General features: G+C 40.0%; 1 protein-coding gene across 11 annotated transcripts in view; it reads left to right on the top strand.

The window, feature by feature from the left end:
- Nucleotides 1–2,844: 2,844 nt before the first annotated feature.
- Nucleotides 2,845–27,108, top strand: part of NCOA3 (nuclear receptor coactivator 3) — a 138,384-nt gene continuing 114,120 nt past the window's right edge. For 9 of the 11 annotated variants that reach the window (XM_023251146.2, XM_023251145.2, XM_023251142.2 and 6 more), the window contains exon 1: nucleotides 2,845–2,995. The gene's annotated coding sequence lies outside the window, so the exon portion shown is untranslated. Of the gene's footprint in view, nucleotides 2,996–9,989; nucleotides 10,442–11,207; nucleotides 11,283–27,108 lie in introns of those variants that run through there. The other 2 variants (XM_019826389.3, XM_023251139.2) reach the window with 2 other exon arrangements.

Raw genomic sequence — 27,108 nt, 5'->3', positions numbered from 1 at the left:
CGGGTCCCATATTTACTAATGATTCCCAACTTCTTGCTGTGTTTAGCCATGTTGCCACAAACTAGGTCTGAGACCAGAGAGTTGAATATATGTGTGTGTGTGTGTATACACACACACACACACACACATACATATAAGTATGTATGTATATATGTACATGTATATATATGCATATACATGTTTACGTATATGTATATATATAATTGATAGATGATTTCTTTTTTACCTTCTTTCCTTTCTTCTTTTCCCCTCCCTTTCCTTCCTTCTTTTCTTTCTTTCTTCCTTTCTTTCTTTCTTTCTTTCTTTCTTTCTTTCTTTCTTTCTTTCTTTCTTTCTCTTTCTTTCTTTCTTTCTTTCTTTCTTTCTTTCTTTCTTTCTTTCTTTCTTTCTTTCTTTCTTTCTTTCTTTCTTTCTTTCTTTCTTTCTTTCTTTCTTTCTTTCTTTCTTTCTTTCTTTCTTTCTTTCCATTTCCTTCACAATTATTTAAGTGCCTACTCTAAGCCAGACACTAATCTGGGTGCTGGAGACTCTTGAGTGAACTGAACAAATTCCCTGCCCTCTTGGAGCGTTTGGTTTGGAAGATCTACTTGACCTTCTATGTTTTTTTCTTTTTTTGAACTTTTTTTTAAGTTTATTTAAGTAATCTATACACCCAACTTGGGGCTCAAACTCACGACCCTGAGATTAAGAGCTGGAAGCTTCTTCACTCGCCCCTGATCTTCTTTGCTTTAGAAGATCTACCTGAATGACAATAGGTAGCAGAGACCTGAATGACAATGGGGAGCACGCCAGGAGGAATGAAAACTGCCAGAGAGCAAAGGGAACAAACAGTACCGTAAGCGACAGTCCCTGAGGCATGTTTGGGAAGTTCTCGAAACAAGAGGAATGTTAGTGTCTTGCACAGGATGAGAAATTAGAAAAGATCTATTACCTGAGATCGGAGAGGGAAGCAGAGACCAAGCCAGCTAGGGTCTGGGTTTTATCCCAAATGCAATAGGATGTCACTGGAACATGTTCAGGTTGGAAGTGACATGATTTAGTGCATGAGTTTTCAAAGATCCCTCTGGCTACTGTGTGGGGAGTGTTTTGGGGATTACTAAAGGGAAAAGCAAGCAGAGCTTCAGTCGTTCAGGTGAAAGTTCATGCAGGGTCTTAGCATTCATTTCGGGATCCTCAACATCCAACCACAGTGTTTGTTATCTGTTGTTTGATGAGGGATTGAATACAAGTAGCATATACCCTCTGAGTGAGTACTCTCGCTAAACTATGTAGTGGGTCCTGAGAATACTACGTCAGAGAATGAAAGAGACAAAAGCTCTACCTTCATGGAGTTTTCATCCTAGTGAGGAAAAGAGATAATAAGTACCGCAAGTAAACAAAAATATGTTGTTTCCAATGATAAAAAATGCTATGAAAAGAAATGAAGCAGGGAAGAGGGATAGAGAAAGCTGAGACCACAGTGGGCGGGAATTTAAAATAGAGCAATCAGGGAAAGCCTCACTGAAGAAGTGACATTTGGACAATGAGGGGTGGGGAGGGAGATGAGGGAGGGTGTTGTTTAAACTTTCCGGTGGTGGTGGGGGTAGGGGTGGGGCGGGAGCGAACCAGGCAGAAATAGCAGAGGCAGGGCCTCTGAGGTCAAGGTGTGGTAGGTATGTTGGAGGGACCCCAAGGAGTCCAAGTGGGCCTGGAATACAGCAGTGGGTTGGACAAGAAGCGGGTGATGGTGACTGAAAGGGGATAGACAGGTTGTATGGGCTCTGCAGGTTACTGTAAAGGTTTTGGAAGACAGACATAAAATGACTTGGTTTTTATCAGGACCTCTCTGGCTGCTACGTTGAGAGTAGGCTGGAATGGAAGCCGGGAGAACAGCGAGAAAGCTACTGCAGTAGTCCAGGTGGGAAAGGATGGGGGCAGAGCATAAAGTGGTTTTTTTATTCTACTCACACTCGAGACATTTAATACTGATTCAACAGTATTATCTAATATTGAGTCTATATTACACCCCCCCCCTTCCTGCCGTCCGTTTTACATTAAAGAAAAAAAAAAATCTTGATCCAATCAAGGCTCACCTACTGCCATTTGGTTTTCACCTCTTCCGTGCTTTTTTAAGAGCCCAGGCAAGGTGTTTTGTAGCATGTCCCACATTCTGGATTTGCCTGGTTGTTTCTTCATAGTTAGGTTCAGGTCGGCTGTTTTTTTTTTTTTGGCAAGGATACTACTACAGAGGTGGCGTTGTGCCATCCCCATTGCATCATATCAGGAGACAAGTAATGTCAGTTTGATCCATTACTGGTGAAGCTAAGTGATAGTGTTTGGTGATTAGATCTCTCGGTTGAGATGGTGTCTGCCAGATCTGTCCACTGCAAAGCAAGCTATTCCGTGGGATACTTGGGGGCTGACTATATAGTGAATATACTATCACCCAACAACCTTTCGCCCGGTGACTTTAGCATCTAATGAAGAGCCTGGTGGCTTCTGACCGTGTGCCTCAGTTTGCTCCTCTGAACAATGAGGATAACAGTGGTCTCGAAGGGATGCTTGTTTTGAGGATCAGTACTTGGCATACAATAAACGCTAGGTAAAGGTTAGATATTACTGGACGAAGGCAAGTGTGACAAGATTGAGGGCAGGGCTGAGGCTGCACTCCAACGCTCCGGAACCCGCCGCGGCTCCCAGGCGGCGAGCCGGGGACACCGGCCTGGGGGTCCTCACCGCCACGCCCTCGCGCCGCGCGAGCGCGGCCGGGCGGGGGCACCCAGCGCCCAGGCCGCGCAAGGCCCCCTGGGACCGGTAGTGCTGGGCGTGGCCTCGGGACTACATATCCCGGAGGCCCCCGCGCCGCTGCTCCAGCCGCTGCCGCCTCAGCCTCCACACAGCGACGGCGGCGGCCGCGGCGGCTGAGTCGGTGGCGGCGGCGGCGGCGGCGGCGGCTGCGGGCTGAGCGGCGAGTTTCCGATTTAAAGCTGAGCTGCGAGGAAAATGGCGGCGGGCGGTGAGTGGAGATAAAGGAGGAGCGGCGGCGGGCGAGGGGGTGGAGTGCGAGGCGGGGGTGAAGAGGGCGAGTCCCCGGGTTGCCGCGAGCCGGCGGCTTTGCGGCTCCGCGGCGGCGCTGAGGGGCGCGCCGAGCGGGGGGCGCGCTGAGATAGTTTTGGGGTGTCGGGGCCGCGCCGCTTCCCCGCAGCCCGGGGCGGCCCCGCGGCCGGAGGAGGGGAGCTGAGGTGGGGCGGCAGCCGGCTTGGGAGTCGGAGGGGGTCCCCGCGCGGAGGGGTCACCCCGAGGAGTTTCGGGGGGGGGACCGCGGGGCGCCCACTTTTCCCCTCCTGTCCCTGAAGTTTTGTCTTTCCCCAGCCCTTGGGGCTGCTTTAGAAAGCTCCCCGCGTCCGCCTCCCGCTGCCTCGGCTCCTTCGCAGTTACTCGGAAGAATTAGGGGGCGGGGGCAGCGGCGCAGACCCCACGACCCCCACCCCAGCCTCCAAGTCGCACCCAGAATCGGGTTGCGTTTTGTTGCCGTGTTTCCTCCCGCACCGGGGCGTTTTTAATATTTGAACTCGAATGATCTGCGGAATTTCATTTTGGGCACGGGGAGGTTCTCCGCAGTTTTCTCGGTAAAAAGGCGTTTTGCTACCTCCGGTGTGAAGGTTGGGAAATGGCAAGTGGGAAGTTGGTAGATCAAATTTGGGGTTTGGCTGCCTTCGTCAGGACTGTTTTTTCTCCCGCCCCCCCCCCCGGTCCCCATCGCGAATCTTACGTACGTTGATGGAGTTTGTAATGATTTAAATTGTCTTGCACATGCCTTTAAAAAAAAAAAAAAAAAAAAAAAAAAGATGATCCATGAGTCGTTGGGAGGCTTAGTTGCTCCCAGTTTGAGGGCACTCGGGGTGGAAAAGTTAACCAAAAGAGCAGTGGTGAGAGCGAGAAAGCATCGTCTCAAAATCTCATAAAACAGGAGGAGTTTGGGATTCCAAAATGGAATGACACGAAAGGCATGAAATTGTCCCGAAGTCGAAACTCACCCCCCCAGCCCCCCGCCCCCCGCCCCGTCTCGAATGCGAAGACTTCCTTTTTTGCAGTTTTTGAGCAGCGCTTCAAAGCCAACCTGTTTTTGTTATTAAGCCTGTACCGTAAAGAAACCGGAAGGCGAGTACCAGCTGTCTTGCTGCAGTGGTTTTTTAAATGGAGTTGAATGAGATGAGCGAGTGGGAGCGGTGTTGAGTGAGATTGCTGGATCTCCTGATTTAAATGCCCAGCCTCGGACCCACCTAACTGGTCCCTGGCTGCAAGAAAGCTTCGGTATATTTGTTGCAGCAGGTTGTAGAGAGGATGATGGAAAGAACAAAACAAACCAAACCAAACCCCCAAACGTGGGTCTTGTGAATGCCGCATACACTGAAACGTGAAATGGAAGTCTGGAAGTTCGTGAAATACTTGTTCTTGAGAAAAATTTGAATTACTGCTCTGTTTAGAATAGGTTATACCAGATACGATACCCAACTGGAAAAAGGTACACAAGCGTTGAAAAAGGGGTCTCTCCTGTGAACCCTCCAATTCCGGTTCCTCGGAGGCAGTGGCTGTTGCCGGTTTCTGGAGCATCCTTGGTCTTTGGAATAATTATTTTAAGATTTTTATTTGAAACATAACCCTTGCTGGGTACCAAAGGCAGGAAGATAAGATGAACAGAAGAAAGGGAGAATGTGGCGGGAATATTGTTTTCTTTTCACTGTCTTGAACAAATGTTGATAGCTGTTAGAAAAAGCTTGTGAACTTACCTCTGATGTTGCCTTATGCACTGACACCCTTAAAGAAGTAACAATCTGTGGGGCTTGAGGATGAAGAACGGCTGCCAGGGTGCATTGTTTGTATGTAAGATGAAGCCTCTGTTTGTAACATGTAAAATGATATTGAACACTATAGCTCCTGTCACTGGAGGTTGCTTCAGGTTCTGCATTTAAATGAGCAGTAATCTAGGTTGCCTGTGATCCTAAATTACAGTGGTATTTTATATATTGATAGAAGTGACTTAATTGTCCAATCAGCATTAAAAAAGAGGCATATGCCAGCTTCTAGTTTATAGAACCACATTTTGAACATGACTGTAGAATAAGTGGGTTGCTATGATGTTTCTAGAGCGGTTGCAGGAAATGTTTCTACCATAAAATATTCCTTACCTACAGAGACTTCGAGAATGCAAACACAACCCCAGCATAATTAACAAGATTTCTATTTTTGTAAGTTCTAGAATGCTGGTTTTAAATTTACCAACACCACAGTTCATTAAAGAAATTCAGTAATACTAGAGTTTAGACGGTTAGGGATTGCATTAAATAATTTCACTATATTTTGACATTGAGTAAACTGTGCATCCCCTCCCCCCTCCCCCCCATAAGAGTTATTTTTTATATCAGGGATATATTCTTAATCCCTGTATAAGAATTATTTCTCTAAATTGCCCCTCACTCCCTAGACAAACAAATTAGAATTCATTCAGTAAGGAGTGTACCGCAGGACCCTGGATCCTTTTTCTGGGAGATGCGAAATGAATAGTTTTTGAAATGGTTACTTACTGAAGCCTTCTTGACTGGTGTTTTGAAATAAACTTCAGGGACGTATTAAAGATGAGGGTTTTTTTTTTTAGTTCTTTTGTATATTAACTGATTCTAGAATCTTTTAAAGACGAGTATGTTTTTTGAGAAGTCTTTAAACAAATAATTTAAAAATAATTCAGACAATAAGGTAAGATATAAACCCAAATTGGTGTTAAAATAAATGGCTTTATGGTTTCTTTTTCAGTTTTTTTAGAATATATGATTTCAGGCCATGGCCTGAGGATGTAGACTACTTTCAAAAACTTGATTTTTGTAAGTTTAGAATGAGTATAGCCTCCAGTGGCTGTTTGTCTACAATGGAAAGGGGCCACAATTTAATGCAGTTGTTACTTTAATGTTACCTAGGACTAGAAGGAGTTGTTGATCATGTTGAAGAGTTTCTCATGTAGTTTCTCATAGGTTAAACCAGAGAGTACCTGTCCCAGTTTGGTTTGAACTTATTATATACCCTGTAGTGTAAAATATTCTGTTCTTGTTTTTTCATTATTGAGTGTTTAAAGCTCTGGGAGCAGAAAATTAGTATTGGAAATGTATCTTAACTTTTCTTCTTTCTCATAGTTCAACAGATTAAAGAAATAGGTAACTGCATGTTAGTTTAGATCCACAGGGATAGTATGGAGATTGAATGCTGCAGTAAAATGTAGGCATTTTCTTCCATTTTATTGAGTGCTTTTTGGGGGTGGGGGAGGGGATCACAAAATGAACATTTCTCAGTAAAAGTGGAGGAGGGGCTGTATTGTAATGAGGCTTATTCCTTCTTTTTGTTAGTGTTTGCTGCGTAAATTCATTTAGCCCATTGGTTTTCTGATAGAGTTTCTGGGAGATTATTTTGGGTTAAGGGTGCATTTTATCCAGAGTCTAACCTTATTTCCACTCCTAACAAATGACGGAATTGACTTGAATTTAATCGCCGTTCCCTTTCCTACCTTCTGGTGGGGAGTTAAATGAACAGGAAAATGGCCAGAAGATACACAGCAGGAGTTGAAAGGAAGACCTGCACCGTCTAGGAGGCTGATTTATCCACAAACTGGATAATCTTCTTAGACTACATACTGCAGTTCCCAACTTTGTCAGCATTAACTCAGTTTGGTAGGTTCTGCTGGCCTAGGTCAATTTACGGGGGGGGGGGGGGGGGGGGCAGTAATAAAGGTTTATTTAACTGTAATAAATTTTGTGGCAAAGGAAAGAAGTCTGACCTATCTGGCAAATGGGCTTTACCTATTTCAAAGAATATTTTAAGAGCAAATGTACTAGTCTTTTCTGTTAGTATTTTTTCCTGTTTTTCATTATGAACGTCTGTGTCCTATTTTTTCTTTTTTGATATTTTTTACCGATATGTTCGGGGAAAGAATGACTTTTTTTTTTTTTTTTTTTTTTGAGTGTAAAAAAATTTTTTTTGTATGCTGTCCACCTATGAAGGTATTCTGAAATGTTTAATTTCTTTGATTAGAGGTTAAGAGGGTTCTGAAGTTTCAGTTTTTGGAAACTAGGCTGATTAGATTACTAAATTTAACTCTTTATCATCCATGTAAGGATGAAAAGGGAATATTGGCATGGGTACCACATAGTAATGGATAATCTACTGCTCCCTGGGGCTTTGCTTTTGGTAGCTATAGCAGCTGAGTGGGAGTAGTAGATGGATAGATGGGAAAAGACTGCAGAACTCAGCATAATCCTCAATTAGGATAAGCCTCATGGTTAATTGAATGTTGAGTGCACAGGTTAAATCCCATTATAACAAACTCCAGGGGACTAGCTAAATTATTTTGTTGTACTGGGATTGAACTTTTTTGAATATTGTTTGAAATAAATTAGTCTTTTTGTTTTTGTTAGAGGTGTTAGAAAAATTTTTATGTATTGTAACAATTTGAGAAGTTGTTACTCATGAACCAATGTGTCCAAGGTTTAATTTTAATGCTTTTGCCTTTAAAAAGGAAATAACTCATGTTGAACGGGGCATATACTTTATCCCCCCCCCCCCCCCCCTCCCCACCCCCCGATGCTCCCACATCTAGGTCTGTGTCTAGAGTAGCTCCATTGGTTTACTTCAACAACCAAATACATTTATAGGTACTGCTGCCACCATTAAAGTGTGGTCAGAGGAAATGGGAAATTCCCCATGTTTCCAGGTGACTGCTGCTGGTAATTTTTTCTTCCCTTGATAACTTTTTAAAATAAATGAATATACTTCACTCTTGTGAACTTTACTTTTTTGGTAATAATTAAGGTAGCCCTTTTCCACTGATCCCAGTGTAGTTGGTGACAGAGATCTATATGGTTTAAAAAAAAAGTGATGGTAGTATTGTAGTTATAAATGTGGAATTTTTCAAAAACAGGATTAGTATACATATGAGAAAAATTAGTATTATGCTTGGCCAGAAATACACTTTTTTTTTTTTTCCCTGTCTTGTATTTTCAGATTGGTGTTCGAGGAACTTCAGGTGTTTATATCCCACCTTCATATCTAAGGCTAGCGTTTTTAGTTTGCTTAGAGAGTGTTGATTGGGTGCAGCAAGACATTTTTGAAGTCATTCTTTTAAATAGATGTTCCATGAAGGAGGGAAAATCTGAAAGAGGGAATTTCAAAGCAACCCAAGCAGTGTTTTGAAAGTTCTCGAGTCAAGAATAATGACTGGCCAGTAGGCAGGAAGCCTGCAGTTGTATTGTGGTATTGTGCCTCCAGCTTACGCATTTGAGAACTTGAGTACAAAAGAGGAGAAAGCGTGGGGAGGGGAAGAAAGAGTTTTAACAACAACAAAAAGAGGGGGGTGGGGGAGACTTTTAGAGTAAATACTCTTTGCTTTTCTGTTTAAGTGAAATCTAAAACCAAATTATTTTTACTTTGAGAGGAAATGTTTGTTTATCATAATCTAAATGGCCTAAACTGACATTTTTATACATGGGAGTTAATTGTTACTGGTGGAAAGAGCAGCATGATCATACACTCAGTTTTAAAACAACTTTAATAAAAAAAAAAAAAATCTCGGGGAATCTGGCTGATTCAGTGGGAAGAGCATGCTTGATCTCCAGTTCATGAGTTCGAGGCCCACATTGGGTGTGGAGATGACTAAGAAATAAATAAACCTGAAAAAAATCTACACACGAAAACTTTTGGACATTCCCCCCTTTTGTTACCTAATCAGTATCATTTGTTGGCCTGTTACTTTGAAAATGATACTTGTGAAGAAGAGTTGAGAATAATTTGCAAGCTAGTATTGTAAGCTTCATGCAAATCAATCTCAAGACATTCCTTAAAATTTATAAAACAAAGGGGGTAGAATATGTGATCTCCAAAGTTCATTATATTGGAGAATTCTATAAACTTAAAGCATTGTATAGATATGTAGAATGGTCTTATATTTAAATTTTGTTGGTCAAACATTAAATGGGTTAAGCTCTTTATATCAGATAATGGTAACCTTTCAGTGCTGACTCATGAGTTGGGAGATAGGATGATTTTTGAGCTCCTGACTTCATAGTAGGTGCTACAAGCTGCAAAGTGTGTGCTGGCACATATGTGTCTGGGGAAGGGGGAGGGGGAGAGAATTTTCAACCCCCTCCTTCTCTTGTAAGAAAATGAAGTCATATTTTTCTTTACTCTCAGTAAAGCTGTCATCAGTGGAATGGATTATTGAATTTAAGTCACTCTGTAGAGTAGCTATATCAGCTTGATTTTGTTTCCAGATTGAAATTTGGCAACTTTATTTGAAAATGTTTTAAGGATTACCCAGTATTCTTTTCACCAAATTGTGTCTTTAGTCTAAACACCCTCTGCTCCATCCAGGCTCATCTCTTTTCCTCTTTTACCTGTCTGGTGGTGGTTGTGTTTTTATAAGACTTTCATCCCAGTGAACACAGTTGGCCCCATTGCTGTCAGAGCAAGTCCTTGGCTGCATCCAGGAAAATCTAACTTCGCCAGTGAGAAAAATAACTCCACACATAACGTTGCATCCATTGGAGTGCCAGTTGTATATTCTTCATATAGTAAGACAGGACTATCACTGTATTAAGATTTAAGAATAATCTCACCAGGCATCAATACAGTGAGTTCAGGAAGCTACTTTCAAAGCGCACAGCCACATCTAGTCTCATTTAAGTAAATTTCCCAGACCACCACAACTGAAAATACAGTTTTAGAATATGGTAGAAGCCTTAGGTGTAGGGAAACCAAGTTAGGTGAACCTAGAATTGTGAACTTGTCCAATAAACTCCACTTTTCTGTTTTCTTTGTTTAAAGTATGAAATACCTCCCACATGTTAATTCTTTTTTTAAGTTTTATTAATTTTGAGGGAGAGTGTGAGTGCGTGCACGAGTGGGGGAGGGGCAGAGAGAGGAAGAGAGAATCCTCAGAGATTGGGGTGGGGGGAGGGGGAGATCATGACCTGAGCCCTGAGCCAAAATCAAGAGATGCTTAACTGACTGAGCCACCCAGGCACGCCTCCCACATGTTACTTTTTAAACTGACTTTTCATACCAGCATTCAGCATTCTCTTAGCTATGAGGCCCCAGGCTTTAATCATCTTTAATTTGCTACTGTTTGGCGGTTGCCCACTCCCCCATACACACATACTTAACCAGTGTTTATTAAGCTTGTAGTGTTGAAGGCGCTGTGAGAGTTAATAAGGTTTTGACCTCCAAGTGCACACAATCAATCAGGTATTCACATCACTTCAGTATGAGGCAATTTATTTTGCTTATGAAGATCAAGAAGAAGTTCAGAGGAGGAAAGGACTACTTCTGACCAGGTGATGAGAATGCAAGACTTTGAAGAATGTGATTTTAATATGGAGACAACAGTTTCTGTTGGTGAGAAATCATTAGCAAGAGCTCAGAGGTAAGGCATTTTAAGACTTGGTCATTTAAATACTCAAATGTTAGTGGATTTGAGTAAACTGGTTTTGTTTTTGCAGAATCCTGTTGATACATTTCTCTTAAATATATTTTCATTACAATTTCTAAAACTCTAGTTCAGGCCCTTTATTTCTAGATATTTGTAATAGTTTTCAAAGTAGTCCCTATTCTTTCCCTAAGTCCTCTCTGTACTTCTTAAACATCATTTTGATTACATTTTTTTGCTTAAAAATTTGCAAAGTACAATCGAAATTCCTTAACCTAATATTCAGTTTTTAATCATCGTCTTTTTAAAATCAATCTTTCCCATTTTTGTTGCCTCTTGAGTCACGCTGCCGCTGCTGCTTTCTGACTCTTCTCCCTTGCTATCTAACCTAGTCATTAAGGTCTAGTTCAGATCCTGTCTCATTTAAGTAAATTTCCCAGACCACCACAACTGAAAATACAGTTCTTATTTTCTGATATGAATCTTAATTATCTCTTCACATGCATAGGAGTCTGCATTTATTGATTGGTAGGGCAGATTCAATCAGATGGTCTATTTTTGAAGTGGGCATCATTTTTTTTTAATAAGCTTCTAAAGTCATCTATTATTTTTTCGATTATATTCATTTTAGGTGTCCCCTCCCCCAATGCTTGGCATTTGGATATGAAAGTTTCTAAAGTTCTAACTCTCAGGTCAGCTTTTCTATCTGGAAATTGAGATAAAATTAGAGTCTTAGTCCTAAGGACCTATGTCTTCCTTACAGAGTTGTCCCAGATTAATCCTGTCCGGGCCTTAGGATTCATACTTCCCAGATGTCCTAAGACTGGACCGTCCTTCTGTGAGTTGTTCAAATGTTTTTATTCAGTACCACGGTTCTTCAAAGAATTATGCTAAGCATTGTAGGCATTAAAATCCCTTTGTGATCTAGGAGCTTATAATCTAGTTGAGAAATAAGTATAACTGAAAAAACATAGTTGCAACAACATAAATAAGTGGCTCAGAAGTTCAGAGGAAGAAAAGGTCATTTTCAACTAGAATTGTTAGGGAAAACTTCTTGGAGGAGATGGAGTAGATCTAAACGGAATTAATTGCTGTTTTTGATCTCTCTTTCCCACATCTTTTAATATGTAGTGCTTAGTACAATAAAAAAATTGTGTGTGTGTATATATATATATATATATATACACACATTATTTAAACTAAAAGGGCATAAACATGGTAGAGTTTAAACATTACAAAAAGGTGTGTGTGTGTGTGCGTGTGTGTGTGTGTGTGTATATACATATCTTGAAAAAGTAAGGATCATGGTCCCCCAGGTCTTTGGTTTTTGTAGCTACTCTCCTTCCCAAAGGCAACTGCTATTAGAGGATATTCTGTGCAGATAGTTATGGATGTCTCTCCATTGTGTGTGTGTGTGTGTGTGTGTGTGTGTGTGTGTGTGTGTGTGTGTGTGTATTTATTTATTTATTTATTTATTTTTGAGAGAGAGAGAGAGAGAGAGAGAGAGAGAGAGAGAAACAGTGTGAGCAGGGGAGGGGCAGAGAGAGAAAGATACAGAATCTGAAGCAGGCCCCAGGCTCTGAGCTGTCAGCACAGAGCCTGATGTGGGGCTCAAACCCAGGAACTGAGAACCCCCTATCTTTTCTTTTCTTTTTTTTTTTTTTTAAATAATCTCTACTCCCAATGTGGGGTTCTAACTCATGACCCTGAGATCTAGAGTCACATGCTGCACTGACTGAGTCAGCCAGGTGCACTTCTTATTTATCTTTCTTTTTGGTATTTATCTATCTGTCTGTCTGTGTGTGTGTGTATGTATGTATGTATGTATTTAATTAAAAGTAGGCTCCGCATACAACATGGGGCTTGAACTCATGAGCCTGAGATCGAGTCGCATGCTCAACCAACTGAACCAGCCAGGTTTCCCCTCTTATTTATCTTTTAAAAACTTATCCCATCCCAAGTCGCTTGACTGCTTGAAGGCATGAAATCTATTGTTCATTGTCTAAGATTATGAAACTAAACTCCTTCCCATGGAGTTCCCAAAGCCTTTCATAATCTGATTCTAATCTACATTTCCAGCATCATCTTATTTCTGTGTGTCTTATACTTTAGCTGCTATTAAGTTTCTCTTGTTCTGCCTTCCCTGGTCTTACCCTACTAAAAATTATCTCTCCTGTGTTCTGATTCATATTCTTAGGTGTAAAAGCTAAAAGCTAGCATTTATCCAAGCTAATATGCCTGGACAGTTTTGGGTGTTTAATGTCCATTATCTCATTTAACTGTCTTTTGTACTGCAGAGCTCTTTTTTTCCCTTCCACTGAAGTCTTATTCAAAACCCTATTCGAAATAGAAAATGCGATTTTATTAAAACTTATTTTCTAAGTTGAAATTTAAACTGTTTGCTGGTTGTAAAGGCAGTGAAAATGAAATTGCTGTGATGAATATAAAATTTGAAATTGGGTTCTTAACAACTATTATGGATCTAAATCCACCTCTGCTTCTAGTTTATTTTCTGTATTATGAAAATCCCAACTCATACAGAGATATAGTTGTAAATGGTGTCAGTTCAAAAATATTTTTTGATATATGTAACAGGTGCACATGGGACAACTTCAAAAGGGACCAGAGGGTATGTATACAGTGCAAAGTAAGGCATCCTTCCTCAGGCGTTTCCCAGCCACCTCCCTATCCCCTGCTCAGAGTTCTTGTTAACTGTAGAGTCATTAACTCTAGATACATACATAAATGCATATGCTTAAAAGCTTTTAAGTTCAGTGAATTTCTCCTACATTTTTGGGTAAAGTATAATAAAGTGTAGCATACATTCAGGAAAATGCGTAAGTACAGGCCTATAAATTTTCATAAAACAAACACACTTCTGCAATTGGCACTCAGGAGCCCTCTTCTGGATTGTGTATATTTTTTAAATGATCTTGGGGAGAGGTTTCAGGTCTGTATTTATAACTACTAAGTTCTTTCTAATGGTTACACAGCATTCCGCTGTGTAGTGGATATATCATAATTTATCCAGTTTTATATTATTACAAACAGCTGTAAGTGAATATCCTCATACGTATTTCTTTGTCCCATGTTTTGTTGTAAAGCATATAAAAATTTCTGGCAGTAGAATGCTAGAGTATTAAAGGGTATGACTTTAAGTTTTACAGGTATTCCAAGTGGCTTCCTGTTGTAGAGGTTGTAGCAAGTGCTGTATGGAAGTGCTTGTTTTCCCTATCTCGTGTGTTTCTTTTAATGCTTTTATGCTTTCCTTTTCTTTTATAACAAAAATCAAATGTAAAAATTAAAAAAATGTAAAATAGAAAAATGTCAGGATATCAAACTGTTAGCATAGTTTAATGAGGTGGTAAACTACAATATGTTGTAACTATATATTCTGTTTAATGTGTTTAAAGATGTTTGAAATGTAAATGTACCTATTTAACATTTGTGGGTGTGTGTTACAAGTTTTTATAAATTAAAAAAAAATTTTTTTAATGTTTATTTATTTTTGAGAGAGAGAGAGAGAGAGAAAGAGACAGAGAGTGTGAGCAGGGGAGAAGCAGAGAGAGAGGGAGACCCAGAATGCGAAGCAGGCTTCAGGCTCTGAGCTGTCAGCACAGAGCCTGACGCGGGGCTCAAACTTGTGAACTGTGAGATTGTGACCTGAGCTGAAGTCAGACGCTTAACTGACTGAGCCACTCAGGTAACTCTGTTTTTTTGTTAAAATTTTTTAGTGTTTATTGTTGAGAAAGAGACAGAGAGAGAGAGAGACAGAGTGTGAGCGGGAGCAGAGGAGGAGCAGAGAGAGACACACACACACACACACAGAATCCGAAGCAGGCTCCAGGCTCTGAGCTGTCAGCACAGAGCCTGACATGGGGCTCGAATTCACAGATTATGAATTCATGACCTGAGCCTAAATCTGACATTTAACCAACTGAGCTACCCAGGCGCCTCTGGGTATGCTTTTTTTTTTTTTTTAATTTGTAGAAATCTATTTTGAGGTATAATTTACTTACACTAAAATTGAACCATTTTAAGCGTGTTGTTTGTTTTGACACATGTAAACTGTTGTGTTACTACCAACCACAATCAAGGTGCAGAACATTTCCATCACCCTAGAAAGTAGTATCTTGTCCATTTGTATTTAGTCCTTTTCTAGGTTTTGGAGTATTCAGTGAACCATTGTTTGGCCTTCTGTCACTATAGGTTACTTTTTTCTTTTTTTACCTTTATTGAGGTATAATTGACATTCAGATAATTACATATGCTTAAAGTGTATAATTTGAGTTTTGACCTAGAGGTCAACCTGTGAATCTGTCACCACAGTTACGGTAATGGAAATATCTGTTAGCTCTAGTGGACATATCCCTGTATCTCTTTATAATCTATCCCTTCCCATCTTCAGGTGATTGCTGATCAGCCTTAAGTCACTGAAGATTAGTTTACCTTTTTGGGAATTTATATAAATGGAATTCTTTGCTGTGTACTTTTTCCCCCTTTCGTTGTCAGATGATCCTTTACTGAAATATTTCCCTTTGTAGTTTTTTTTTTTTTAAGTTTATTTATTTATTTTGAGAGAGAGAGAAAGAGTGCATGCCTGTAAGTGGGTGAGGTGCAGAGAGGGACGGAGGGAGAGAATTCCAAGCAGGCTCTGTGCTGACGGCACTCGGGGCTCCATCCCAGGAACTATGAGATTGTGACCTGAGCCGAAATCCAGAGTCAGACGCCCAACTGACTGAGCCACCTGGACGCCCCTTCCTTTGTAGTTCTTAACTAGCTGGGCATTCCACTGCTCCACTATTGATGTCATCTATGATGCCATGAGGGTGGTGGCCATTAACATTGCAGCCCATAGACTGGGTTAGTCCCCAGGATCTCTTTAATGGTTCTAGGGAGTTTCTGTGGCTAAAGATCTGTGCCTCATCTGTCAGGCAGTGTTGATAGTCTCATCAAAAGTGATTCCTGCTGTGCTTAACAGGGAATAGGCCACTCACTGTTTTTCTACTTTTTTCTGTCTCGGCAATTCCTTGAGGGGTTTGATAGTCAGGGAAGAGGCGGAAGGTACCATTTCATTCTGGGCCTGAATGGTCAGTTTCACCTAATCCTCATATCTTTCCAGTCACCATTTGTTTTTGTGGTGTCATTACCAACCTTTTTTGGGAGATGGGTCCAGAGGACTGATCTTGATCTCCGTTCAGACGAGGCACTGACTTCCTCACTGGTACACCTCAGGTATATGAATTTGATCTCATTAGGGTTGAACTTAGGCGACATGATGGAGGTGGCTGATGAACCTGGGTTTGGGATGACAGAAAACAGTTGCACCTTTGCCGCATCTGAGCAGAAAGTCAAAAGTACCATGTACTTTTTTTCAAGGGGAACTGGTTTCTTTCACTTAGTACTGTATAGTTATTTTGAGATTCGTGCATGTTGTTACATATATCAGTATATTTTTTAAAGGTTTTATTTTTAAGTGGTCTCTACACCCAACGTGGGGCTCAAATTTAGAGCCCTGAGATCAAGAGTTTTATGCTCTACCGACTGAGTCAGCCAGCTAGCCCTCATATTATCAGTCGTTCTATTTTTTATTGCTTAGTACTATTGCCTTGCATTAGGTGTATTTCAGTTTATTTATTCATCTGTTGATGAGCATTTGGGTTATGTTCAGTTTTTGGTTATTAAAAGTAGAGCTTCTATGACATTTTGTTTGCAAGGATTTGTGAGGACATACATAGGCTTTTATTTCTCTTGTAAATATGTAGGAATGGAATGGCTGAGTTATATACTAAGTGTATTTTTAACCTTTAAACTTTTTTAAAAAATGTTTTTGTAAAATTTATTTTTGACAGAGTCAAAGAGAGAGGGGTGATAGGATCTGAAGCAGGCTCTGTGCTAACATCAGAGAGCCTGATTTGGGGCTCAAACTCATGAACCATGAGATCATGACCTGAACTGAAGTCGGACACTTAACTGACTGAGCCACCCATGCATCCCAATGCTTCAGAATTTTAAGAAACTGCCACTTGTTTCTCAAAGCAGTTGTACCATCTTACATTTCTTCTAGCAGGGTATGATAGTTTTGGTTATTCTACAGTCTCATCAACACTTGGTATGGTCAGTCTTTTTATTTTTTAAGCTTTAAAAAAAATTTAAATTTTATTTATTAAAATTTTTTTCGTTGTATTTATTTTATTTAAAAAAATTTTTTTTAATGTTTATTTATTTTTGAGACACAGAGAGACACAGCATGAGCAGGGAAGGGGCAGAGAGAGAGGGAGACACAGAATCTGAAACAGGCTCCAGGCTCTGAGCTGTCAGCACAGATCCCGACGCGGGGCTCGAACTCATGAACTGAGATCATGACCTGAGCCGAAGTCGGACGCTTAACCGACTGAGCCACCCAGGCGCCCCTCGTTGTATTTATTTTAGAGAGACAGAGAGCACACATGAGTGGGGGAGAGGGGCAAAGGGAGAGAGAGAGAATCCCAGGCAGGCTCCATGCTCAGCACTGAGCCCGACCTCACAACCCTGGGATCATGACCCAAGCCAAAATCAAGAGCCGGGTGCTCAACTAACTGAACCACCCAAGCGCCCCTGATTTTTTAATTTTTATTTTTAAGTAATCTCTACACCCAACATGGGACTCCAAGTCACAACACCGAGATCAGGAGTCTCCTGCTGTACCTACCGAGCCAGCCAGGTACCCCAATATGGTCAGTCTTTTTAATGTTAGCCATTCTAGTGGGTATATTAGTGGTATCTCATTGTGGCTTCAATGTGAGTTTCCTTAATGACTCATGATGTTGAGCATATTTTCATGTACTTATTTAGGTGAAGTATCTATTCATATTTTTTGCCCATTTTTAAGTTGAGTTATCATACGGAGGTGTAAGAGTTCTTTAGATACAGATCTTTTTTGGATATATGTTTTAGAAATGTTTAACTTGAGACTGGTCTGCTGTTTCATTTTCGTAACTGTTTTTGGAAGAGCAAAAGTTTTTAATGTTATTGGAATTCAACTTACTGATTTTTTTTTTTTAATGTGTTTTCTTTTATAGTCGATACCTCTCTGTTGCATTTAAGAAATCCTAGCCCAGCCGAAGGTCATTCATATTTTTTTCATATGCTTTCTAGAAGTTTTAAAGATTAAAAATTTTGTTTAAAATGTTTATTTTTGAGAGAGAGAGAAAGAGAGATGAGAGACACAGAGTGCGAGTGGGGGAGGGGCAGAGAGAGAGAGGGAGACACAGAATCTGAAGCAGGCTCCAGGGTCTCAGCTGTCAGCATAGAGCCCAGGGCTCGAACCGACAAACCATGAGATCATGACCTGAGCTGAAGTTGGATGCTTAACCGACTGAGCTACTCAGGCACCCCTTAAAGATTTTTTAAAATGTTTATTTGTTTATTTTATTTTTTAAAATATTTATTTATTTTTGAGAGACAAATACACAGTGGGGGAGGGGCAGAGAGACAGAATCCGAAGCAGGCTTCAGGCTGTGAGCTGTCAGCACACAGTCCAACGTGGGGGTCGAACCCATGAACTGTGAGATCATGACCTGAGCTGAAGTTGGAAGCTCACCCAACTGAGCCACCCAGGCTCCCCTAATTGTTTGTTTATTTTTGAAAGAGAGACATAGAGAGTGTGAGTGGGGTAGAGGCAGAGAGAAAGGGAAACAGAATCCCAAACAGGCTCCTGACTCGGGTTCCAACCTGCAAGTTGTGAGATCATGGCCTGAACCAAAACCAAGACTTGGATGTGGATGCTTAACCCACTGAGCCACCTAGGTGCTCCCTAGAAGTTTTATGGTTTTAGCCCTTGAATTTGGGTCTATGACCATTTGAGTTAATTTTTGTATATGGTGAGATAAGAGTTGAGGTTCATTTTTTAAAAAAAATTTTTTTTAATGTTTATTTTTAAGAGAGAGAGAGAGACCGAACACAAGCAGGGGAGGGGCAGAGAGAGAGGGAGACACAGAATCTGAATCGGGCTCTAGGCTCTGAGCTGTCAGCTGCGGGGGTTCAACCCATGAACTGTGAGATCATGACCCGAGTCAAAGTTGGATGCTCAACTGACTGAGCTGCCCAGGTGCCCCAATGTATGGCTATTGAACTTTCCCAGCACCATTTGTTGAAAAGATTATACGTTTGCTATTGCATTGACTTGGCACCTTTGTTGAAAATCAATCAAATATATGCAGGTCAGTTTATCTGTCTGTCTTAACCCTTGTCTTGAAATGAGATAGGATAAATCTTTGTCTTCCCCTTTCCCTTTGTTTTGGTTATTCTAGGCCCTTTGCATTTCCATATGGTTGTTAGAATCATCTGCAAAATTTCTGTTGTGTTTTGATTGTGATTGCACTAAATCAGTTGATCAATTTGGGAAGAATTGATTTCTTAAAAATGTTGTGTCTTCTGTTCCATGAACATGTTCTAGATCTCTCCATTTATTTAGGTATTTAATTTCTCTTAGTATTTTGTAGTTAGCAGCATATAGATCTTGTCAAATTTATCACTGAGTCCCGTATTTTAAAATGTGATTGTACATACAGTATTTAAAAAATTTCAATTTTCCAGTGATTTGTTAGCATATAGAAATATGACTAACTTTTGTATTTTGTATTTTTTGTAACTGTGCTAGACTTATATTTTAGTAGTTTTTATGTAGTTTGCTTAGGATTGTATACATAGTTAATCATGTTGTTTGTGAATAATTAAAAATTTTTTTAATGTTTGTTTAGAGAGAGAGAGAGAGAGAGAGAGAGAGAGAGAGAATCCTATGAGGGGTGGGGGGTGGGGGATGCAAGTGAGTGAGGGGCAGAGAGAGAGGGAGAGAGGGAGAGGGAGGGAAGCAGGGCTTGTGTTTTACCTGAAGTGGGGCTGGAGCTCACCTGAAGCAGGGCTCAAGCTTACCTGATGTGGTACTCAAACTTGTCAACTGTGAGATCATGACCTCAGCCGAAGTCGGATGCTTAACGACTGAGCCAACCTGATGCCCCAAAGGTTTCTTTTTTTTAAATGTATATTCTGGATATACATCTTTATTAGATACATTTTACAAGTATTTTCTCTCAGTCTTTGCTAGTACAGATCTTTATTGGTGATCAGCAGTGTCTTTGTACTAATGTTCAAGTTCTTGGTCACATGTGTATTTTGGAGGAATAACAGGTGCTTTAACGCTTGAATGATAGTTATGCAAAAATGTATTATAACCCCATTTCTTAACTCATGTAAATGGAAGGAAATAAGACTGTTAACCTAGAACATATCAGTTCTTAAACATAGTAAATTTTCTATAACATTTAACTATTAAAAGTTATTTTTCATTTTAAATAGCCTGGAGCCTGATGTGTCGTTTTACCTCTTTAATAAAACTGAAACAATAAGGCTTTGTCTATTTCCTGATTTATTATTGTAGATGAAGATTAAAAACACCGAATATTGGTCTGGTATAATCCTAATGAAGTTCTGAAGACCTGTGTAAAAACTGAATCTTAGCTGTGTGGGTTTGTCATTCTTCTTCCCTCCTTAACCCTTATTGAAAGACCCAGTGTTACTTGTATTAGTGTAGAGTGTATTCTGTTCTTATCAAGCTGTATTATACTGTTTTCTCTTTCTATGGTTTTTATGTTTAACTGTTCCACTGATTAGATTGGCTTTTGAATGCCTCTACTACAAGCTAATGAAAAAATACCAGCTTACAGTGTGTTATTTATCACAGTTATTTATATTAAATTATTGGAACTTTAAATTGCCTTAGTATCTCCCTGGACACTTTCTTTTCCCTTTCTTGAAAAAAAAAAAAATGACCTCTCAGTTTGCTTACCAGTCCCCTCACCCAAATTTGAAGATCTATATTTTAATTCTTTTCTGTCTGAATTATTCTTTCTGTCACGCTAGAATTTTGGAATATTTTGCAATTTACATTTAAGAAGCCTAGTTTAAAAAAACAGTGGAAATTTCCAGCTTAAAAATATAAAACAGCCACTGCTCTAATAACTGCTTTGCAGGAAGAAATATGAAAAAGAACCGCAGACGTTCTGGATGTCAGCCTGTGAAATTTTCCACGATTCTTCATAATAACACGCAGGCATGCTTATACTGCTGGATTCAGTGCAACAGCACTTGTGCTCTGAGTGGAATTTGCAGCTCCTCTATCAGTGATAAAATGGTACCTGGCCAGCTTTTAGTGACGAGTGCATAAATTCACACATCTGCGGTACTGTGTGTTTGTTTCATCTGTGGTCCTAACACTGAACTTGCAGAGTTATTTAAAAATCTTTAGATTCCTTTTGATTCCAAAATTCCTGTTTTAAATGAATTTTGGGGATGCCTGGGTGGCTTAGTCAGTTGAGCATCCAGCTCTTGATTTCGGCTCAGGTCGTGAGCTCACAGATCCATGAGATCCAGTCCCAGTTGTGCTCTGTGCCAACAGTGCGGAGCCTGCTTGGGATTCTCTCTTTTCCTCTCTCCCTGCCCTTCACCCCCCTCTCAGAATAGATAAATAAAAACTTTAAAAAAATGAATTTTGGTTTTTTAAATTCAGTAGATTCATTATTCCTCTGAGAATATAGACCTATAAAGTCATTATTTTAGTTACATTGCTGTCTAAATATTTAGTAGCATTTTTACTGTACTGAAGAGTGCTCAGAACATTAAAATAAAGATTTGCGGAAGCTTGGGAGTGCCTGGCTGACTCAGTAGAGCGTGTGATTCTTGATCTCAAGGTTATGAGTTTAATCCCCACGTTGGGCATGGAGCCTACTTAAAATAAGTAAATGAAATAAAAAAAAAACAATTAAAAGATTTGCATAAGCTCAATATTAATTTGGTGTGGATTCAAGACCTGTTTTAACCTCTATTTCAGATTCCTGTTAATGTTTCAAAGGGTCAGTAGATTTTTATATTAAAGCTGATAATTGTGTTGCAGTTTGGCGATTTCAAATTCGAAGGCACCCTATTATACTGTTTTCCTAGTGAGGAAACTGTAAACTGGCAGAGCAGAACCATGAGGAGTAGGTTACAAAAAGGTTCGGGGCACCTAGGTGGCCCAGTCGGTTAACCATCTGACTCTTGATTTCCGCTCAGGTCATGATCTCAGGGTTTGTGAGATCGAGCCCTGTGTTGGGTTGTGTGCTGATAGCTCGGAGCCTGCTTGGGATTCTCTTTCTCCCTCTCTACCTGTTCCTCCCTCCCTCCCTCTCTCTTGCTCGCACGCGCTCTCTCTCGCAAAATAAATAAACTTTAAAAAAAAGGGTTGGATCACCCACTTCTCCCTTGCTTCATCTCTTTTGTGGCAGTTGTCTACCAGTGGTTTTAAGGAATGAAATTAAAAAAATTCTGATTTCAAATGCCCCCAACCTTTTGAAGCCTTATGCATTTCTGCAGTGAGGAATTTGAATGTTCAAAGTGATACAGCAGATAATACATACGTATCTTTGTGCGTTTTAACACCCATAAGTCATTTTGGAAATAAAGGCATATAACGTGTATCTTTTTCAGGACTGTCTTCAGTTTGAACAACACCATTGTGACATAACAACAGCCTCCACCCCTTCCCTGTGGTTTCTTGCTTCTCCCTGGTACAGTCTCTTCCTTCTTGACTTCTGTACCTGTAACTCTTCTCCCGTCCCCTTTATGCCTTTGCTCTTCTTAGCCCTTTTTGTCTCCAACTATTTTATCCCTTTCCTCTTGGCCTAAATTTTCTTCTGACTCATAGCCTTTTTTGTCTTTGTCAACCTCCTGTCCTTCAGGTCTCTCACTTCTTCTAGTTGATCACTGTTCACCAAATTTCTTTTTTACCTGTGGAAGGCTTCTTCGCTCCAGGTGTTCTCTGCTCCTATCAGATGGATTTACTTTTGTCTCTGACCCCTGAAACATGTATCCTCCCACTGTCCCGGGTCCTTTAACTCTCATCTGCCTCCATGTTTTAATTTATTTTACGGAGATTTACTGAGTGCTTGCCATGTGTCTGGCTCTTCTCTAGATATTAGGGATTTACCAGTGACCAGAAAGACTATGGAAAGAAAAGCCTCATAAGGAGACTGGAAAGTGGTATGTATGTGTGTTGGGAGATTAACGCTTTAGGTGGGTAGTCATGGTAACCTTCCTGAGAAAGTAGCATTTGAACAAAGTGTCCAGGAAATAAGCTTTGTGAATATTGGGGAGTGGGGAGGGTTCTGTGCCAAGGGAACAGCCAGTGCAAAGGCCCTTTGGTAGGAGCATTTTTAGTGTGTTTGAAGAACAGTAAGGGGACCAGCCTGCCTGAGCACGTGACTAGAGCAGTAAGTAGTAAGAGAAGGAATCTGTGAGGTGACAGTGGTGGCTGTAATGTTTTCAGCTTTTTTTTTTTTTTTAAACTTATTTTTTTTTTTTCAACGTTTATTTATTTTTGGGACAGAGAGAGACAGAGCATGAACGGGGGAGGGGCAGAGAGAGAGGGAGACACAGAATCGGAAACAGGCTCCAGGCTCTGAGCCATCAGCCCAGAGCCTGACGCGGGGCTCAAACTCACGGACTGCGAGATCGTGACCTGGCTGAAGTTGGACGCTTAACCGACTGCGCCACCCAGGCGCCCCATGTTTTCAGCTTTTACTTTGAGCATGCTAGGGAACCACTGCAGGTTTTTTTTTTTTTTTTTTCGTTGTTTCAGAAATATCTTCTGACCATTTTTTCCCCTTCTAATTAAAGCATTTCATTTTTTTTTTTGTTAAAAAGTAATTCATGTTCATGTGGCAAACAGGAGTACAAAGGAGAAAATAAATCAAAGCGCAATTACTAGTAAACTTCATTCTGCACTATTGAAGATTTTGTGTGTCTGTCTTTCCACTCATTTTTCTTTGTGCTTGTATATGTAGACACATACCCCTTCTCCACTGGAGGGTTTTAGCAGAGAGCAAATAAACTGAATCAGGCTTTAAAGAGATCCCTCCAGCTGCTTTATGAAAAGTGGCCTTAAGAGGGCAGGAATCAGGGAGACTTATTAGAACGCTATTACTGTAATCCAGGAAGGAGATAATGTTGGTTTAGACCTATGTGGTGGCAGTGGAGGTGATAAGAAGTGGTTGGATTTTGTATGTATTTTGAAGGTAGAGCCAACAGAATTTTGTGATGGATTCAATGGAGGGGGATGTCGAGTAAGGTGGGGTGGGGCGGGGCAAGAGAGAAGGAGGGTGACTCAGAAGCTTTTGGCTTGAACAACAAGAAACCTTCGGTTTCATTTTTCTTGTCAAACTATCCAAGGTTCATTTCTGGCTCTTTTATTATGTGTTTTTCCTGTTCATTTGAACCTGTGATTATTATTTTTTGTTTTACCAAGCTTCTAGTCTCTTTTGCCCAGCTTGGCCCTTGGTACCCACCACAAGCCATATATAACAAATTGTTTCACTGGTATTAGTCTCCCTAACTAGATAATGTGAGCATCTGTTTCTTGTTAAAATCTATTTATTATTAAAATTTTTAAAATGTTTTATTTAAATAATCTCTATACCCCATGTAGGGCTTAAACTCACAACCTCCCAAAATTGAGAGTCACATTACTGAACATCCTTTTAGAGGATGATGCTGAACTACTAGTAACATTGTGGACATTCAGTTAATGTTGATTAATGGTACACTTCTCAAGCCTGAGAACAAGGTATGAGACAACCTTAAAGTAAATGCCTAATTTAGCTTACTTTGATGTGTTGGCATCTTTTGAGGATGAATTGTTTTAATTTCCCTCAGTTATTTTAAGTCTAAAAAAAAACATTAAATACTTTTTGTTTCCATAGGATGCTATCTATTTTCTTGAATTTTACAGCCATATGAAGACTTTAAAAATTTTTATTATTATTTTTTATTCTTAAAATTATTAAATTTAATGTTTTTTTTTGAGAGAGAGAACGAGAGAGAGAGCGAGCATGAGTGGGGGAGGAGCAGAGAGAGGGAGATACAGAATTGAAAGCAGGCTCCAGGCTCTAAGCTGTCAGCACAGAGCCTGATGTGGGGCTTGGACCCACGAACCACGAGATCATGACCCGAGCTAAAGTCAGACACTTAACTGAGTGAGCCACCCAGGTGCCCCAAAGACTTTTTTTTTTTTCTCTTTTTTCTTTTTAAGTAAGCTTCATGCCCTATGTGGGGCTTGAACTCATGACCTCTAGATGAAGAGTTCCATGCTTTGTTGACTGAGCCACCCAGATGCCCTGAGACCTTTTTTTTAAAGTTTATTTATTTTGAGAGAGATCATGAGCGCACACATGTGCCTGGAGGGGGAAGAGGGAGAAGGGAGAGAGGGAGAGAGAGAATCTCAAGTAGACTCTGCACTGGCAGCACAGAGCCCCATGTGGGACTCCATCTCACAAATTATGAGATCATGACTTGAGCCGAAATCAGGAGTCCCCGATGCTCAACCAATTGAGCCACCCAGGTGCCCCAAGGCTTTTAATATTAATTTCTTACTCGATCTGTGTAAAGTATTTTCGGAGTTAAAAATATGAGAAAGAAAGGCCCCGGCCCAGAAAGGAGTTTTTATGCTTTGGGGGAGACAACATAACATACACACAAGTATGTGTCCTTTATGAATATAACATTGTATTGTAATTTAATGCAAAGTGTTATTATAGTGCCTTTTCATTCTAAAGATTGTAGGGATTCTTTGCCGCTTTATTAAATGGCAATAGACATCTGTGCTTTGAGTTCTTATTTTTTAAACTAGTTTTTCAGACTTAGTTTTAACTGTTGCTGCTTGCTAATGTCAATTGTGCATATCCATCCTCTTTCCCTTTACTTTTATTTGTGTGAGATTTCCTGGGAGCCTTATTTTATATCAATATTCTTTCTGTTTTTATTTAAAAGAGTCTCATGTTCAGACCTTTAACTACAACTAACTGCACATCTTTAACTACAAGCTTGGGAAGAATGATTTGTTAACACATTTATTTATAAGATGATTTTTATAGACCTGATTTGCTGTCTCCTGGACTGTATTTCACAAATAACCCAAATTATTATTCCACTTTCAAATCTAATGTATGTTTTATTTTTGGAAACTAGAGATGATGTTATGTCTCCCTTTCTTGTCCTTTTTCCTCTTCTCTAATTTTTCTTTTTTCTTTTTTGTTTTTAATTCAGTATTTGTTCCTGGTTCTTCTTTTCCCCAAACCTTTATTTAGAGCAGAAATGCTTGGATGCCCTGTTTTGCTTCCAAGACTTTGAGTTTGGTTGCATTTTAGTATCTTTCTTGGATTGCTTAGCTTTTTCAATATTTGGGACAATCTGTTGACTTAGTTTTGATTTTTTACCTTTATTTTTGTGTGCCATAGAAAGTATATGTACTGATAGAACATAAACACTGTGAGGACTGGGAATTATTTTGTTTACTCTTATATTCTTAGCACCCAGAATGGTGGCAGGTACATAGTAGGCACTCAGATCTTTGTGGAATGAATTCAGAGAAGCAATAGCAGTGGTTCCTATTTATTGAGCATATACTATGTGCCTAAGAGCTGAGCACTTTGAGTAGATTTGTTGGTATATCCATTTTTACTGCCGAATGAGTTGTCTACTATTCATACGATAGGTGTGAATGGGTGTGAGGGAGGAAGGAGGTAAAGCTAGCCTTTGTTGAGGATGCTGCCAGCTGTCACCAAATTTAGTCAAGTTCAGGTTGTACAATGCATAATTTTATATAGTACTAGGTAAGGAAATGTAAAACTGCCAATTAAGCTATGGGATACTGAAAATAGCATGACATATTCTGATTTCACAGATGAAAAACAATTCAAGAATCTCTGAAGTAAGGAATCCTGTAGCTTTGTATAAACTCTCTTTTAATGATCCTAAAGCTTTCTATAGGTGGCTGTTATTGTCCTTATTTTAGAGGTGAAGGAATTGAAATTTACAGGTTAAGTTCACAGGTTCTCAAGCTGTAGAGGATCCAAAAAGAGGTCTCCTTGATTTCAGAGACCGTGCCCTTTTTACCACTCCATATTGCTTCAGCAATCGGTAAAACAAAATAGTACGTTGGTCTTTCACCTCTGGCTTGAAGCTTCTTAGTTGGCGTGGCTTTCAACGTTTTCTTAATGTAACTCTTCATTTTTTTAAATCAACAAATATCTTTGTATTTACTGTGCACCAGCTACTCCATGTTCTTTGTGTATACAAAACAATATAAGGTCTTATCTCTTCCTCTCAAATTTATAGTCTGTTTGGGGATATGAGAAATAAACATGAAAGTTAGATAACTAGAGAAGATTTAAATAACATTTCAGAGAATAATGAAAGAGGTTTAACAAGGCAATGCAGGATTAATTGCCAAATAAACTGTACAAATAATTGCTTTTGGAGTTCAGAGGAAGAAGGAGAGATTGCTTGAGGCTGGAGTAATCCAGGGCAGGATTTAAATGAATTCCTGGGAGATCGGTTCAGTTAGTGAGATTATTTACTTACTTTAAAATTGTATTAATGTTTGTTACAAATGGAACTGCAGACTGTTGAACATGAAGAACTTTGGTATGTACGCGTTTTCTCTCTGCGTGAGAGCGGTGGAATCACCTCCGGTAGAAAAGTAGAAGAAATCATGTGCTATCAACTAGATGGGGAAAACACTCATTTCAGGAGGGTGAAAGGGGAGGAGGAGTTCCCCTGCCCCGTGTGCCGAGTGCTGTTCTTGCCTCATTTAC

Source organism: Felis catus, chromosome A3, assembly GCF_018350175.1.
Source record: "Felis catus isolate Fca126 chromosome A3, F.catus_Fca126_mat1.0, whole genome shotgun sequence".
NCBI lineage: Eukaryota > Metazoa > Chordata > Mammalia > Carnivora > Felidae > Felis > Felis catus.
This window is presented reverse-complemented; position numbering and strand designations above follow the sequence as displayed.